The sequence below is a fragment of the Protopterus annectens genome, chromosome 3.part0, assembly GCF_019279795.1.
Source record: "Protopterus annectens isolate FY-2018-M chromosome 3.part0, PAN1.0, whole genome shotgun sequence".
Taxonomy (NCBI): domain Eukaryota; kingdom Metazoa; phylum Chordata; order Ceratodontiformes; family Protopteridae; genus Protopterus; species Protopterus annectens.
This window is the reverse complement of record NC_056731.1, coordinates 794513287-794532003: the sequence shown is the minus strand read 5'-3', so window position 1 is coordinate 794532003 and position 18717 is coordinate 794513287. Positions and strand designations below refer to the sequence as shown.

Genomic DNA, 18717 nt, shown 5'->3' with positions numbered 1-18717 from the left:
TGTAGGCTCTGGAAATTCCTTCTGTAACAATTAAGTATTTTCTGAGGGACTGAGAAACCTCAGTTTTATTCCACTGAAAACACTGGAATATTCTAACAGTCACAGAGAAAGAGACCCCCCCCCCCGAAGAAGAATCAGAAACTGAGCTCTCCTCTGAGTCTGAATCAGGAATCTGAGGAGAAAACCTTTATATGTCTCTTCATCTTCCTGTTCAGAATCAGAATCTTGCATCTCTCCAGGAAAAGAGGTATCTCTCTTTCTTTTACCAGAAACTACTTTAAAAGAAGGATTAACAGCCTGAATCAAACCCTGAGACTGACCCAGTAAACCACTCATGTCTAAGAAAATTGAAGGAGTAGAAACAGGCTTGGTTTTCTGTTTCTTTTTGACAGGAAAAAGCATTTTGACAAAACAGGGAAGCCTTCCCTGTTCCCTCTCCCAGGACTGACAAGAGTGGTTCTTCCATGCCTACTGAGGGTACCCAACAGCCACAGAAGACATAGTGCATCTGCTGCCATGGATGCTGCACCCACAGAAACACAGCCACAATGAATGGAGTACTTAGCCACTTGTCTGGGGAAATCCAATAAATTTGTCCTCAGATCCATACCATACTTAGATTCTACCCTTTTTACAACTCTCCATTATGACTTTAACAACAAATGATCCTTCACTCCATATAACTTTCTTTTATTACCCTTTTGTTCTATTGCCAGTATTGAGTTTTGCTCTAAATGACTATTAACTCTGTCAGCATCAATTTCAGTATATAGTTTATACATCATCGGAAAGCAAGTTATTGGTCTATAGTTTGTAGAACAGCTTGCAAGTTCACTCTTAAGGAGGAGTATCATTTTTCCTCTTGTTAACCAGGTTGGTGTCTGTTTGGACTGTGCATATAAGTAGTTCTTACTCAGGGCTAAATCTTCGTGTAAAGATGTTAATATCTTAACCTAGAAGTTAGGTACTGCAGCTGGGCCTGGGGTTTTCCATTTAGGACTTTACCTTAATTTTGTTTCAGTTTTTCTGTCCATTGCTTCATTCCATTTCAGATACTGTACATTACTGTTTTGTTTACCTCTTCTATTCATTCAGCATCCATGTTATGTTCGACAGGGTCTTTGCATATATGTCTCCAAAATGTGAACATTTCTTCTTTTTTGGTGCGGTTTGTATTCCTTTCCCTTTGTTTCCCAATTTTCTATAAAACTTTTTTGGGTCATCAATGAATTAATTATTTTGTACTTTTCCTTTATATTTAGCTGTATATCTTCCATGTTTTTCTACCTGTGCTGATATTTTTAGTTTATTATTTGCAATAGTGTACAACAGATCCTGGTCTGTTCTGATACTACACATGTCTTTTATCACGTTTACCTAAGTATGTTTGTTGATCTATTCCCTCTTCTACACTCTTCTAACAGTGACACTTCTTAATCGCTTTATAGTTTTCTCTATTCGGTGCATCCATGATGGCATTTGATTTTTCCCCTTCCTTTCTCACATTGTTCTGTGTTTTTCTGGTGAAACATTATCTAGTACTAATTTTGCTGCACTGTAATGAATAACTATTTACTTCTGTTATATCACATGAATTCCTGTTAATAGTCTTGATTACTGTGTTTATCTGTTTTATCAGACTTACACTTTGGGTCTTACTGACTTCCTGTATATCCATTTCTATTACATCAAGCAACTCTTCCCTTAGATCATTTTCTTCTACATTGAGGGCACATTCTTTGTTTTTTGTTTCCTGCAGGCATGCTAAAGAAATTTCCATAATATCTTCCTGTGACATATTCTCTTCAGTTGCATCCTGCATCATCCATTGCTCTTTCATATGAGAACTCACTGGTCTATCATTCCACAACGCTAACTGTGTTAAGAGTTGCCACTGTTTCCTGTTCCATCCCCTGCTGTGCAATTCCAACTGAACTTTTGTACTGGTTTACTACTGAAGGTTCCAGAGTGTCTTCATGTGGCAAGTGATTAGATGCTTCCCATTTCACGTGTTTCTCCTTAATTTGGCGACTCATTGTTCCATCAAACTGCGATGTTACCAGTGTTGGATTTTCTATACTAAGTCCTTCCTTTCGCAGGTAATACATTACCTCAATTTCTATTTCTGTTACTGCTCCATTACTAATCCTCTTTTCTACTTTCTCCCTTTGTTTTCTTATTTTTTGTATTTTGAAAATTTCCATGTCTGGATACCTTTGCCACTATTTCTCTTCAAATATCTTTGGTGCTCCTTTTTGTATTGATTAGTTTTGCTTTTTCCTTTGCATAAATATTGCACCGTATTAAATCTCTTTCTTCCCCATGTCGTCCCGCTCCACCTGATTCTTCTTATTTTGGGGACTTGTTGTTCCATCGTTCTGTGACATAACCTGCGTTAGACTTCTTTCAGCAATAAATCCTTTACTTCACAGGTACTCCATAACTTCAGGTTCTAGTTAACTTCAGCTTTACCGATTCTCTGTTCTACATTCCTCTTTGTAATCTTATTTTTTGTATTGTGAAATGTTTCATATCTGGGTGCCTTTGCCTGTATTCCTCTTCACATATCTTTGGAGCTGCTTTTTTGTACTGATTAGTTTAGCTTTCTTCTGACAGTGCTGATGAAGGGAAAGTAGGAATTACATGTATTGACTGGATAAGTGGATTGGTCCATGTACCCCTGTCAGCCACATCTTTATTTTTGTATACTTCATACCATCAAAGTTCCTCGTTACAGATCAGTATCCATGTATTGCTTTTACCCATTCTCTTGTGCTATATTGTGGCCCACAATATAGCACAAGAGAAAGGGTAAAAGCAATACATGGATACTGATCTGTAACGAGGAACTTTGATGGTATGAAATATACAAAAATAAAGATAGACACAGTGAGAAAGACAGTTTTTGGCAATTTGCAGGTTCTATACCCAAGAACAAAAATAATTCTGCTCAAATGCAAGAAACAAATACCATGACCTATAGGCATTTGGAACCCCAAGACAAAACTTTTTTTGTTTTTCCTGCAGTGTTCTGAAAATTATTCTTTTACCTTAGTAATATGTTCTACATTTAAAATAAGATATGTGCACTTCATTAAAATTTCCTCCTTGCAGAAGGTGGAAGTAACTAGTTTTAGAAGGAATATGTTTTGCACCTATTAGTTGTGAGACTCATCTAAAGAATTCAGAATAAGACATCTAAACTACTTTTTAAATAAAAATGAAACTTTACACAATATTTCAGTTACCAAAAATGCTTTTCCAAAACTCTTAAAACACAGATGATTACGACAAAAATACTAACTCCTCTCTCTCTCTCTAACATATGTGGATTATGTCCAACTCTTAAGTGCCCCAGACCGTGACTCTTCTCTAGAAAATTAAACTCTCTTTCTTTCAGTTTACAGTTTTGTTCATTATAATCCCAAATAAGGAAATAAATCCTGCTCTCGCATTTCTTTTAAAGCAATCTGCCTACCACTCCTCTGTAGTGGACACTATACCAGTAATCCACTCAGCAGGTTCAGAGAAAAGGGCTACTCTCTGCTGATGTCCCAGTTTTAACAATCCACATCCAGACAACATCAGTATGATGGATGACAGGTACAGTCTTACACTACTTGCCAGCCATTTCTTACCTCATTTACTTATTGCTCCCAAGCCTGCTACAGCAATGGACAGGAACTGCAACTACAGAGTCTATGCAGTCATGCTTTTGTATACAGACAAAAGTAAACACTTCCCAGCAAGGAAAAGGAAGTTATGACAGTAGTAGTTCTACCAGTGGGCTACATTCTAGCAATCCAATGTCATTCTGGAACACAGAATGGCATACAGTGTGGTATTCCATATGCTACCATTCAACATTACTGAGATTTTTAGGTAAAAAACATTGAAAACATAAGACAAAACTGAATCCATACCACTTGCATATGTCTGACAATTTTTTTACTAAAACATACTTAACTGTCAAGCAAGTAAATAAACCGAATTTTGAATTCTGAATTTGAAACGTCTGAGAAAACATTTTCAGTCATTCCCCTCTTAACATCATATCAGGCAGAAACTTTTGGGATATGTCTAGGTATAGCTTGAAGCAGCATGCTAGAAGACAAGACACAAGCACAGCTTTGGGTCATGGAAATAAGACAACAGACATAATGACTACACTATGGGTATACTCACTCTCTCTGCCAACAAATTACCGCACTTTACCAATCTTTACATAAACAGTAACCACCTGTCTGAGGTACTGACAAAATATTTTCTACCATTCTGTACTTAAGTGCATCCTGTCTGCAGTGATTACTACCTGTTGTACTTACAGCTGTACTGTTACATTCCTACTAATCACATACTTAACTTGATGACAGACTCATCAATTTACACACTTTTTTTGCAGTAACTATTATTAAACACATTACATGAGATGTAGTGTTTTGCAGCTGGCTACGATTATACAGATCTAAAACTTAAAATACAGTGGCTATAAAAAAAAATAAACAGATAACCAGATGGTCTGAAATGAGAAATATAGACACAACAATGGATGCGATAACTACACATTGAAAACATGTTCAGATTTTTTCTTCTTTCTTAAAATAGGTTTCAACTAATATTCTACAGTTCTTCACACATACTGTAGTTCAAAGAAGACACTGACAGATGCATGCTAGAATCTGGAAGCCTTAGAAAACTAAACATGGTATCTAATTACCTAAATAAAACAGTTAAGCCCATTTATTTCTCACAGCAATGTGAGATATAAATCAATTAATATAATATAATGATTAATACCTAAAATGCTTCTACTTTAACTTCTGCTCTGAGTGTCCTGACAGCAGTGTTTATAACAAGAGGTGGAACTGCGATCCATAAAAGTTCAGGAGGTAACAATGTCATCGCTTCAGATACTGAACTGTCCATTAGTACTAGTCATGACTCAGAGGTCATGGAGCTCAGCTGTAAAGGTTCATGCACACATTTTATACTATGATTACACGTGCTAAACTAGTAATAAGTAAAATGAATAAAAGACGTTTACCACTCAATAATGTATGTCAAAAATACATGCAAGGTTTATAAGAACCAGCAAAGATAAGCATTAAATCAGCATGTGTGCAGGTCTTCCTTATTCTAGCTATAAACATGCAAATGCATGCACATACACGCACACAAATGCATCTTCTACACATTTACAAACTATGAAATGCATTCCATTCAGTAGCTGTGTTTTGATATCACTTACCCTCTAGGGGGCACTGGTTATCCACAAAATTCCCTTCTTTCAAATCCCCATTCAGTAGCTCCTGAAAGAAGAGGAAACAAAACAGGACATTTAAGTGAATATGCAGGCTCTCCAGCCGCAGACTCAATGAAAACAAACACTCGAGGCCAAAGCATTTCCTACACTGAGGCTTTGGAGATGTGAGATCTTGGACCAAGTCCCAAAAAAGAGGCTGAACATCTGCATGGCTATTGTGTTACAATGTCTGGGTCCAAAAGAATTTTTTTTTAACAACTGCCAAGGCATTTATGTTGTTTCCAAATTTCAGATGTCTTCAGATTCAAAGCTGCAAGTGTATTAGATCTTTATACTTTTGGCAATATTTGATTTTGTAAGCAAAACATGTACTTGTTGTGTCTTTCGGCTTTTCCCGGTTAGGGGTCGCCACAGCGGAACTCCGGTCCGCTAATGATTGGCAGTAGATTTTTACGTGCCGAGTTGCCGGCCCTGACGCACAACCTTCAACGAAGGTACGCCCCTTCACGCATGTCTCCACACAGAAGACGCTCTAGCTGAGAATCGAACAGGACAATGTCTTACTATGAGGCGACAACGCTACTGCAGCACCACCACCGTAGTAAGTAAAACATGTACTACTTGTTACTTAATAAAAGGCATACTTAAGCAATAAGGCACAATAGAGTGTGGTTTAATAAGGACTAACCCACACCTCATTTGGTGATGGTGCCACAAGAAAATCAGGTAGAGTGCTCTATAAAACTATAGTCTGAGCTGCCTAACTACAATTTTCTGTTGGACTCAGACACCCTTATATATGTTTAAAAAAATACAGTGGCAGCAGGTTCAATAATCACACAATCCCATACACAGAATAACCACATTTATTCCTTGCTATTAAACAATTACAAATATAACAATCACTGAAATTAACTTTTACGAAGATTTAAAAATTGATAAAATTTTCAGTGTGATGTCTGCAGAGAGGTATTCATTTAAGGTCACACAGGTGCTAGTCTCAGTAAAATCTGTGCCTTCCTCATCAATATTAACAAATTATTCTAAGTAAGCACTCAGAAACACAGACATCATAATTAATGTAATGTATCTGTAATTATTCAACTCCTCCTACATATATTCTGTTCTCAAAATCCAAATAAAAAGTGAGCTGAAGGCAAGCTGAGCATCTGGTATGGTCTATGTAGTCTCTGTCTACTGGTTCAGCTGTTAATCCTATGAAAACAGCTGACCTTCCTCTACAACTACTCAGAAAAAACAGCTGGGTGAGACATTCACTTTAACAAATCTTTGAGATATAAATATTCTGTCACTTAGTCAAAACATATTACCACCTTCCTTGGACTTTCCAGCAGTATCCACTGTTGAATTTTAATTATAGACTGGAATTGTACCAGGTGCAATTGATGTTCTTTTTTCTTTTTCTGCACTAACCTGCAAGGCCACTACTGACCCATTCATTCATCTTTCACCTAATGCCCAAAGATATTGGGGGGGGGGGGGTGTAAAAAGTCCAGGACTGACTTCACTTTAAAGGGATTAGGGGATTTCTTTTTAATGTTCCCAGCATTCCTGTTATGCTAAATGGAAAGCAAAGTGACATGCTCACAACACAGATCCATGGGTAGGATCATACTTCCACACATCTATGATGGTCATTTCAAATACTGTGCATTCTTTGGTGGGACTTAGTCTACCCTTAGTGCCTTCAAATGAGCCGTATTTCTGGGTCTTCACCAGACAGCATTCCTGTTGTGGGAATCTACTAGCATCTTTCTCCTAGGGCAAGTCCATATCCGTCAGTTAATTGCATTAGTTCAAATGGCTATAAGGTCAGTTTCTTGTAAGACAAGGACAGAATCTCACATTGGGCCATTCTCTTTGGGGAATATGGGGAAGAGGCTAAATGAAAAACACCCTTAACAAAAAAAAAATCCTCACAACTCTACTACAGTAACATAGTAGGTGCCAAGGTAATCCAAACATGCTTGCTTAGTTGAAACATGAATCTTGTCAAAAAATAACTTGGACCTGTAGTATACAGAGAATGTAATTACTTCAACATAGGTCCATAGGTAGGTACTAGGCTATTGGCCTTAGGGCCTATATAAGCCTAGCCAAAAAGGTACCCTGGCTTTCGCCACCCAAGAAAATTATTTTCCTGTGCCCCTGTCGAGCAGAGCCCCAGAGGTGATCCCCAGGGTGAATTTCCTATTTCCCATCCAATCATCAAGATTTTTCTTGAAGAGTGCTAATGAGGAGCTTTGTTTAATATAGATAGGTAGTTTATTCCAGAGTATGGGAAGTCTCTGGGACAGGAATCTATCCCTCCAGCATGTTCTGTTTATTGAAGGAACAATGTACATAGAAGGAAGTGTTGCAGAAAAATGGATCTAGCTTTCTTAACTACCCTGTCATCCACAACAAACTTTGAGACTCCACTCTATCTGTAGGAAGGCAGACCCACTGGTTGCTAGAATCCAGTAAGGATCCAAGGGGTGAGATTTGATTTGAGAATGCTGAAAGAAAACATAGGTTTGAGCAGTCCATGGTGACCTGCAAGTCCATCTCCACCTCCTCCTTGGGATAATAACTGAATGAGGCAGTAATCCAGATAGGGGTAAATGTAAATGCTCTTGATTTTGTAACAAATTATTACGGGATCAAGACACTTTGTAAAAATCCTGGGTGTAATAATAACCAGTCCAAAGGACAAAAAGTTAAACTGAAAGTGGGAGTCCCAAACCTTGAACCTGAGAAAGCAACTTTGGTCCCTGTGAATGGGAATATAATCAAAGGTATCTGTGAGATCCAGAACAATCATCAAAGCTTGAGGAAAATGGAGTGACAAGAGGGCTTGTAATATCAACTTTTTGACTTTTGGAACCTTGAGACGGGTACTTAGCCTTGACAGGTCCAGGATGGGCTTCCATGGACCCTCTCTTGTGGAATTAGGAAAAGCCTTGAATAGAATCCCATGTTCCAGTTCTATTTTTGGCAGGAATTCTATGACTCCTAGTTGTAAAAGCTCGTGTAGGATGGAGGGACCAGATGCACACAGTCCCGTGGTACTGCTGGAATGCCTGATTTTTTTGGATTTTAAGAATTGTAGTTTGTAAAGCAGGAAATATAATCTGCAGTACCAATTTGTTTTTTGTAATGCTTCCCTAGGTTTGTATACAGTATGTTACCTTTTCTACAATGCCTGGAGTGGTTAGTATAGGTAGGGTACAAAGCTGGAGTAAAGGTTTTCAGAGAGGGAAGACAGAAGCTCATTCTTCTGATCGTCTTGTCATTTTCCATACACTGGTCTTTCTTACCTTTTCCTTGCCCAAGACTTGGACAAATTAAAGTTATGTACTGACCATAACTATGCATTTGTGTTGTCCATTTTCATTCTTCCTCAATAACTGAGTATGTATCCGACCCCGGATCCGACTCAGCTGTATACACTAGACTCTTGGATCCAACTCATGAGCTCCTCCCTCTGCCTATAATACCCCATTCTATTAGCTGTACCTCAGATTGAGTTTGCTGCCTTATAAGCCCTAACATTTAGTCCTAAAAAGAAAAAGAAGAGCTGAGGCTCAGGCCTGGAACAAAGGGTGCCACAATATCCACCAGGTCATTCCAGAAGATAAAAGGGGATTTGAGTAAGTATGAAAATGGGCAACACAGATGCATAGTTATTGTGAGTACATAACTTTAATATCTGATGTTGTCCTTTTTATTTGTTCCTCAGTGATTGGGAGTCTCCCAGCTATGTGAATCTTGGGTGGCTCTATTGGAAGGATATTCCAGAGTACTATAGAACCAAAAGCAGCTCAGCTTTTGAATATCAAATCTAGTTTGTAATGAGCTATAAAGGTATGAGGGTTAGACCAAGTACCTGCTGCACAAATGTCATCACTTGGTGTTCTAGACCAAAAGGTGGAAAAGGTAGTCATGAATCTAGTAGAATGTGCTTTAGGAGGCTTTGGTACGGAGCGACCTCACTGAATGTAAACAAAGGAAATGCAATCAGAAATCCATTTGTCTAGGGTAGTTTTAGAACTCCTTTGTTCTGTGGAGATTGTAACGTTCCTCCTCTGGGCCAGTAATCAAGGAGCCTGAATCCTCACTGGTGAGGATTCAGGCTCCTTGACAGATACACACAGTATTTTCCAGATGCAGCTCTCTGCATCAAGTACAATTTCCATTAACAGCACACAGTGAATACACTCAGATCAGGGTCTGGGTTTTCCTATCTCTCTCTCCCAAGCCCCCAATAAGACCCCCCCCCCCCCACTAGCACATCTGTACAGTTGAGTCCTCACTTGAGTGTCCAAGCCAAGTCCTCCAACAGCCTTTCTGTGAAACCAGTTCTCTGTGTCCGTGCTCCAAGCAGCCAACAAACACACTCTGAGATTTGATTTTCACACACACACATACACACACACACACACACACACACACACACACACACACACACACACACACACACAGACACACACACACACACCTGGGAATGGCATGTCCCTCTGCCCAGACTATAAGGTAGTTACTGCCACCAGACTCTCCAAAACCAGCTACTCTAAGGTTCTTAAAAGCGTGCCCAATTATACTGAGGGAAAGTAATACTAATACAAATGTCAGTGTTTGACCAATGCAGTAAGGTTTTCAGGAGTGGCCACAGTGTCAACAAATAAATATAACTACTCTCAAAGGTTAAAATATTATCTAAAAGACCAGCCACAATGAACAGTTTACATATATTTAATAACAAGCAATAAAAGAAAATGAAAATACTAAATATATATTTGCAATAATCACCAGAGTTTCAGACACAGGAAACATTAAAATAACACAGATGAACAGATTCACACAGACACAGAAAAACAGTACTTAACTAATCTCACTATATTTTCCTGACTGATCTAAACGATTATTATTCCCTAGTCACTTACTAAAGCAAGGCAAGATGAAGTAGGTGAGTGATCCCTCTATGACAGTTTGAAAAAACAGACTGTTCTGAGACTTCAGTCTTATCTAGTAGTAAAACATCATTTTTGTGCTTTACACACCTGGAGCTTTCCTAAGATCTGCTGCAGCTTCTGGAAGTTATAACACAATTTAAAACTTCCACCCTTCCACAGTAGCAATTAGTTCACCCTCAAGGACAATACAGAAGGCTTCCTAATACAGACATTTTGTCTCCTGCTGCACTGAGACCTGTGAGATACAACCTTTATGGCCTAAATTAAGTAAATTAATTTCAGGATATTTTTTTATAAAAGTTAGCTGGGGCTGAGCTTAACCTCTTCTCTTCCAGTGTCCTCTGTTACAAAATTAATTTCAACAGTTACAATACAGTCTGACATACAGTTGTATTTCTTTTTTCTACCCAGCAGTACCCACTGTTGGTAAGCAGCTTTACAAATACATTTTAAACACAAGCACCAGTAGAACTCAGTTTGACATACAAATGACATATAATGCTTTACAAAACTCCAACTAGCTATGCTGACATATGTTACACATCCACTGCCCTACTTCTCCTGGTATAGCTGGCAATGCCTCACATCATCACAGAGATAAAAATGTAGTTGCCTATGTACATCTAAAAGGTGTTGCATGCACTCTCCTTTGTTAGCAAATTTAGAATAGAAAACAGGCAAATTAATGGATTGATTAATATTTGTTTTGGATGTTACCTTAGTCAAAAAGGATGGATTTGTTTGTAAGGTGACCCTATCTTTGTGAAAAATAATGTAAGAAGATTGGAACGATAAAGCCTGGAGTACAGAAATTTGTCACACAGATGTAATAGCTACCAAAAAGGCTATTTTCCAAGACAAAAACTTTAAATCAGATTTAGTTGCTGGTTCAGAGGGCTGTTAACACTTGCAGTATGACTATTAAATCCTAAAGAGGTGGTGGGTCTTTCACTGGAGGTCTGAGTACGAAGATGCTTTTTAAAAAGGCCTTGCACAGCTTTGAAGATGCTATTGACAAACATTTTCTCCTGAATGAAAATTAGATATAGCTGCTAATTGTACTTTGGAAGTGGAAACATTAGCACCTTCTTGAAAAATTGTTGATAGAAATTCTAGAACTGCAGAAATAGGAGAAGTGAAAAGGTCAAGTTCCCTCTGAAGAGCCCAAAATGAGAATTTCTTTCATTTACTTTTGCAGACATTTCTTGTAGAAGTTTTCTGGGAGGATAGAAGTGTATGTTGGACTGGGTAGGAAAGCCTGGAATATCTGGCTATCAATGGAACAGGAGAAACCATCTGGTCAGTCTGAGTCCTGGAATATCAGAATTCTCAATCCTGGAGGGATGTAAGAAAAGATCAGGACTGGGGTCCAATATTCATGGAGGATATTGAAGATGAGCCATAGGAAGGCGAACCACACTTAAAGATGCCAGAATCGAGCGATGAGGATAACTGATCTCTTCAACAAGAGTGCTTTCTGTAAGAATTTCAGAATTAGAGGTAATGGGAGATAAATGTAAAGGAGATGGGAGGGCCAAACATGAACTACAGCATCTCTCAGTGACGCCCCCTGACGGGGGATTAGGGCAAAGAACCTGCTGCATTTGCTGTTGAGAGGAGAAACAAAAATTATCACAGTAAGGTTGGTCCTAATGATGGAAAATCCACTCCACCACCATTTGATTGAGAGACCACTTGTGAGTTATCAAAAGTGACCTGGTGAGTCTGTCTGCTAAAATGCTGGGCATCCCAGTTTGAGCATTGTTAGTAGAAATCAGTTGGAACAGATCTCCCACTGCCACACTCACACTGTCTCTTGACAGAGGGGATAAGGATGGGTTCCCCCATGTTTGTTAATGTACCATACCAGTCATGTTGTTGGTTCGTATCATAATGGTCCCCAGAGAAAGAACATCTTGAAAGGTCTGCAATGCTAGCAGGACTGCTCTCATCTCTAGGACATCGATAAGCAAATTGGTCTCTTCAAGGGTTCACATGCCTTGGACTGTCCATCCTAAGAAATACCTTCCTACACAAGGGTGGGAACCATCTGTGGTCACTGTGGCTGCTGGAGGGGATAGAATAAAGGGATGGCCTTGTGAAACTTCGTCTGACTGAATCCATCAACAAAGATTATCCTTGCAGACTCGACTGAGTTTGACTGGAAAGGATACAGGATAAGGCAGAATCAGCCACTGAACAGCTAGATTCTATTGCAGAATGTGTATATAAAAGTGAGCCATTGGAACTAAGGTTATGGCCACTGAAATCGACCCTAGAGCCTGAAGGACAAGTATGGCTGGGGGAGAAGAATGAACAAGGATTTGCTGCACTTGAAACCTGATTAAGTCTGCACAATGTGAAGAAAGTGAGGCTATCTGACTTACTATGTTTAACTGCGTACCTATGAACTCCAGGCTCTCAAAAGGTTGTAGTTGAGGTTTGCAGGTGTTCACTGATATGCCTAGCGATTGACACAGTTAGAGTAAATAGTAATTAATTTTAATTTCAACAGTTATAATACAGTCTGACATACAGGTGTATTTCTTTTTTTCTGCCCAGCAAGACCCACTGTTGGTACATTTTTAACACAAGCAGCTTTAGAAATACATTTTCAACACAAGCACCTGTGTTGAAAAGGGTTCCATGGTGAACCCGGGTGAGTGGGCTCAAGGAGATTTAGCTTGAAGTACAATCAGATCTGAGAGTGTGAGATCTGAGTGTTTCCTCTTAGGATCTGAAGAAGTCAGATCGTAAGTTTTTAGAATCTTCTGTAAAGGCTCTTAAGTAAAAGAAGTGGAGGTAGCAGCCTTTGTAAAGCAAGTGGGGGAACCGGTGGTGTGAGCCCCTTTTCTATAATGAGGAATTTGTAGGTTTACTGGAGGTTTGAGCCCCTGCAGATGAAGAAGAAGAAGAAGGTGGTAGCACCCCTTTAAGAACCATCTTGCTTTTTTTATCACTAAGTGCCCTGGAATTAAAAGAGGCACAAACGTAGCATTCAGTAGTAAGGTGCAATGCTCAGAGACAGTAGACACATTCCCTGTGAGTATCACAGTTAGTGATCTTATAGACAATTCCCTGTGAGTATCAGAGTTAGGGATCTTATGCGCTCAGGAAATGCACTTTTCAAAGCATGTCAGTTTGTTGGCCATTTCTGAAGAAGAATATAACAATTGACAAGGTAGAGATTAAAAGTAAAAGGTGGAAAGTAAGTAGAAAGATTTTTCTTAAGTTAACTACCAGCTATGGTAGAAGAGAATACCCTATAGAGGGTAAAAAAAAATTGTAAGAGGTACAGGAAAATACCAACTATGGTACTAAAAAGACTACCAAAAGGTAGAATGAAAGCTATGGAAAAACAAGGAAAAAAGGTTGTCGGTCAAAATACTTAGGCTATCGGTAAAGATACTTGAAAAATAACAATATGGAGAGGGAGGTGGCTTAATTTAAATACCGATGGGAAAGATTAAAAGCAACAAACTACTTACAATAAGTAGAAAAATACCTAAAACACCTCTCAGAGTAGGACCTGCATCTGTAGCATTATGGTGGCAAACGAGATATAAGGTACAGCTAGTTGACTGGGGCATTATGCGTAGAGACAGGAGCTCGTGAGTTGGACCTAACAGTCTAGTGTATGGGGCTGAGTTGGATCCGATACCCAATCATAAAGGAATGAATGTAAAGAACAACATCAGATCTTCTGTTATACTTAGGCACAGGGGAGAAAAACAGCTGCTTCACTGGGTACATAGTATTCCCTCTTTCCTCCAATTACTTCACCAGTGGGGCTCCAAAGGAGCAGATCCTTACACACAATTGCAATGAAGAACTGTACTTTGACATTCTCTGGCAAGGGCTAACGTCTCAGCTAGGTATGTCTCCTGACCAATGACCCCATATCTGTTGTCCTGAATGCTGCATCTGCAGCATCATAGCCACTCTTGATGGGGTGCTTGCCTGATTGTCAACTTGAGGTCCAATAACACTGTCCTCAGATCCCCATAGACACCTCCCAAATCTTATCCTTCATCTATTCCAGGACAGCAATTTGAAACTTGGTCATCTGTGTCTGCAAATTAATAGCTGAGATGGCAAAATTGAAAACTGTGTACAATTTCTTCACAAACAGATCCAGTCCTGTGCTTTCCTTGTCATTGGAAAGAGTAATGGGAACATGAACTGGTTCTGGCCTTTTCTCTGGATCCACTGACACCACTGCTGGATCTGTTTTGTAAAGCAGGACTTGGGACTCTTGGACCACCAGAGTGTCTATTAGGCTTCTTAGGGGCAGTGGACTGTGTGTCTGGTTCCTTAGAGGCTGCCAAGAATGCAGCCACTACAGCTCCCAAGACAGGAGCAATCATCACAGGTTTAGGGGCATTAAGTATCCTGTTTTTTGCTTATTTTTACGAGTTATTTATAGCACTTTTGTTGTCTGCTGCATACTTTTCTAGCTAGTTTCACTGTGTGTGAGGTATTAACTGGGAATTGTCTACATTTATTAAGCATCTGTTTGGGTTTTTTGTTCTGATTTCCTGCCAAGGAGTGTATCATATAACTTGTTTGCAGTTAAAAGCTTTCTCTAGAGTCTCCTTGCTCCTTTATCTGTTTAAACCTTTCATTTAAAGGCTCACTGCTGGTTTTCTGCTGTGATACACATTTCTGCAGTTTTTTTTCTACCTAAGTAGTGTGGGTATTTGTAGCATTGTCCATATTCAGGCTTGTGTTTTGGGCCTAGTTATTAGTGGAGGCTGTGTGTCGGACCACATGTTCAAGGCCATCTTAGTTTAGCCAAAGCCATACTGCATTTCAGTGAGATGGGGATTGTTTATGGTCATTGGCTGATTGGGGTTACCTGGACTATGGCTTGGAGTAAGCACCTCATTGATTCTTTCGAGCTTTTTTTAAAGTTGTTTCAGGTTTCAACTTTCTGTTACCAAAGAAGTTAACTTGTGAGTATTTCTGACATTTCACACTGAGCTAATCGGAGGAAGGGCACTGAGCAAACTCGGATCTGTAATATATAACATTAAGTATCCTGCTTTTTGCTTATTTTCATGAGTTATTTATAGCACTTTTATTGTCTGCTGCATACTTTTCTAGCTAGTTTTACTGTGCGTGAGGTATCAACTGGAAACAGTCTACATTTATTAAGCGTCTGTTTGGGTTTTTTGTTCTGATTTCCTGCCAAGGAGTGTATCATATTGTTTCTCACTCTCCCTCCCTATTGGTATCGTGTTCTTATACTTGGTGGCTTTGCAGTTGCCCACCCCTACTGTAAATTTGCTCTGGGACACTCCTCCCAGTCTAGTGTCGTTACCTCATTCTACCTAATCCAGGGAGAACATTTAAGAAGGCCAACCCACTTAATTTCTGCTCCTCCTTTCCCCTTTCCAAAAAAAAAAATTCTAAGCTTGTTTTCTGCCTTTCCTGTAAGTAGTCTAGTCCAGATACAGATTTGCTGTATCCAGGACTGTTTGTAAGCTTCTGAGCCCCCAAGCCTTTCTGTGTTGGAGGGAAGCCTTCTAGCTTAATTTTGTTTCTTAGAACTAGCCAGTTTTTTTAGTTTTAGCACTCAAATTTGTTTCTTTCAGCTCAGCATTTGTTCAGAACTCAATGTAAGCACTAAATAAGTGCAAATTACTACAGCACTCAACTTTCCTCACTTGTCTAGAGGAAAACAGTTTTTAGTACTTAATAAATAAGCACCTATCCAGGTATGTCTAAGGGTCAGCTCCCGGTGTTTTCTCCTGTCTACCTGATGAATCTGGGCATCTTGGGGCAATGCAGCAATTGCCTCATGTACACAGACAACCCTCTCCTCCTACCACCCAACACTACAACCTGTGAGAAATGCACTTATATAGCCAGACTAGAAGCAAAGCCATACCCCCCAACCATCCCGAATTACTGTTTTTTTTTTTACCAAGGTTTGAGGTAAAAAAATGGGGTGTCACGATTCCTGAGTGGCACCCCTTCATTTCCGATTTTCCCAGCGTTTGTTTTTTTTACTTCTGCGGTTCTGCATTTTGCTGATGTCATCGCACAAGTACGTTATGCATGCATTTCCACTGTTTTTTGAATGCACGTGAGCGGGAACTCCAGGAAGGAAACTAGTAACAAATGGATCTGGCTGCCTGTTTTCTAAATGGATTATTTATGGCTGCCTGTGGGACGGACACACCACTGCTTCATGGAGGGGATTAGTAAAGTTAAGGTGTGTGTGTGTGTGTGTGTGTGTGTGTGTGTGTGTGTGTGTGTGTGTGTGTGTGTGTGCCTTTACAGGCTAACAGTTCTTTCATGCCAAAGACATTATTTGTAAAGCTCACAGAAATAAAAGTGAACTCTGAAACATGAGGCCATTAACAAGCTGGTTGTACTGCAACAAGTGACTGGGTTATAAAATACTTTACCCTCTGTTTCTGTATTTAATTTCACCAGTCTCCACTTGGATCACAATTTTAAAGAAGCATTTGTGCCAAGGGTGTTTCCCTTAAAAGAGAACTAAAAACTATATTATTTTAATTAAAACAGCAAAAGCATCATAAGTGCTTTCAGTATCATGCCTATTTTTTCATATAAGCACAACTATTTGACAAACATTTACAGGTTCTTAGTCTAGGTTTATGGCTATGTAATTTGGTATCGCAAGTAAAGTACTGAGGGGCATACTGCACCACTGGGTTGCAGCCATCAATTCTAAATTTGTTTACCGAGGTACCAAGTGCTCCAAAAGGGAACGGCCTTCTTTTTTGTTACCTGACAACTCATAAGGCAGTAAAATGTTCTAATAACATTTTAAATTAGCAAGCTAGTACTACACTGCACATACATTATTTTTTAGTAGTTTAACAGTGCCTGCTATGCTGGCCCATTTCATTTTTGTATGGGTGACAGGTCTGAAGGTATGAGAATTGCAGCCTGTCGGTTAGACAAAATGCAGCTCGCAATAATAATAATAATGATGATGACGATGTTTATATACATGGTGCACACCAGTCTACACTTGGAGATGACAGCACGCACGCACGTACATATGCACTTTGCTCATAGAACGAGAACGCCATCAAACTAAGAGCATCGCAGAACTTCAAAACTGCTTTATATTCAAACACGCTAACTCAGCTTTACCTGAGCTTACAGAACTTCATGATTTTGCCTCATACTTTTGCCCCGAAGCTCATAAAATACTTTATTTTCTTAATTGCAGTTAGCCAATAATGACATTGTAGTTTCATGCATCTTATTGCTCTGAAAATGCATGTTGATGCAAAATCATGTACTTCTTTTACTTTTTAAGTGAGTTTAAGTAATATTTAAAAATGATCCGATCTTGAATCTTTGTCACCATTCATTATTTTTTTGTCCAGAAATCTTGAGCAAAGAATTTGAGAGGTATGGAAACAACTGTTCAAGATTAGAGCTGCTGCCTTTTCAGAAGCATGGAGTGGGATATTTTTTCTGAAAACGTGTAATTTTGGAAAACAAACCATGCTTGCAACCACTGCAAACAAATGAACTTCACTCTGTTGCCAAAACAAATGCTTGCTTGTATATGATTTTAGTTGTTCCTGTTTTATCTCGTGTCCGTAAGTTTCATATACAGAATGCTTGTTTTATGGAATGATTACAGGAAAATTAGAGAAAACATTTTGCCCCAAAATTTCATGACATTTGCCATGTATCATGTCTTTTCGACAATGCCACTTTCCAAATAAGGAAGAGGGACATGTGATAACGCTATATAAGATTTATTTTATTTATTTATATTGTTTACCAGGGTAGTGTACTGATTGCAATTACCATTTGTAGGTACAGCCTCGGTGAATAGGATCATATAAGAAATGAACAAAACATATTTACAGATACATGGGGAAGCTAAACATATTTACAGATGCAAGAATATGCTACAACATTTAGTTCAAGAAGCAGTTTACAATGTCAAAACATGGATGAAAAATGGAAACATACTTAGCAGCCCTTTTGGGAAAAGATGTAGCCATAATGACTGAGATGACATGCAACAGGGATCGCGGCACATCGTTATATAGAGAGGGTCGGGATGAAGACAATAGAAAAGGTGAGTTTAGTTGTTGCACTGTTGCAGGATAGGACATCAATAGGAGAAAACAGAGAAATTGTAAGACCAGCATGCATGCAGAGGAAAGAGGAGTATAAAGGAGAGGAAGCTTAAGAAATGAGAATAAGGAGGGAAAATGAACAAGAAAGACTAAGTAATAAGAGGTGTGACAGTCTGGACAAGGTAATACAAGCACTATACTCTCCCTGACTTCACAGCATATCCTCGTTTTTGCCTCTTATTTTCAATATGTTCAGCGCAAAATCGGTGGTTTAATGCAGAACAGTAATTATAGGGTTACCACCTGTTCCTCTTTGTGCAAGACAGTCCCAATTTGTGCAGTTGTGTCCCACAAGAAAAAAAAAATGAAAAAGTCCCGAGATGTTGGGTGGAAA

General features: G+C 39.0%; 1 protein-coding gene across 1 annotated transcript in view; it reads right to left on the bottom strand.

Moving 5' to 3' along the window:
- NKD2 (NKD inhibitor of WNT signaling pathway 2) overlaps positions 1–5307 on the bottom strand; it is a 420097-nt gene extending 414790 nt beyond the window's left edge. The window contains exon 1 of the mRNA XM_044065142.1: positions 5249–5307. The gene's annotated coding sequence lies outside the window, so the exon portion shown is untranslated. The remainder of the gene's footprint in view (positions 1–5248) is intronic.
- Between the last annotated feature and the right edge of the window lie 13410 nt (positions 5308–18717).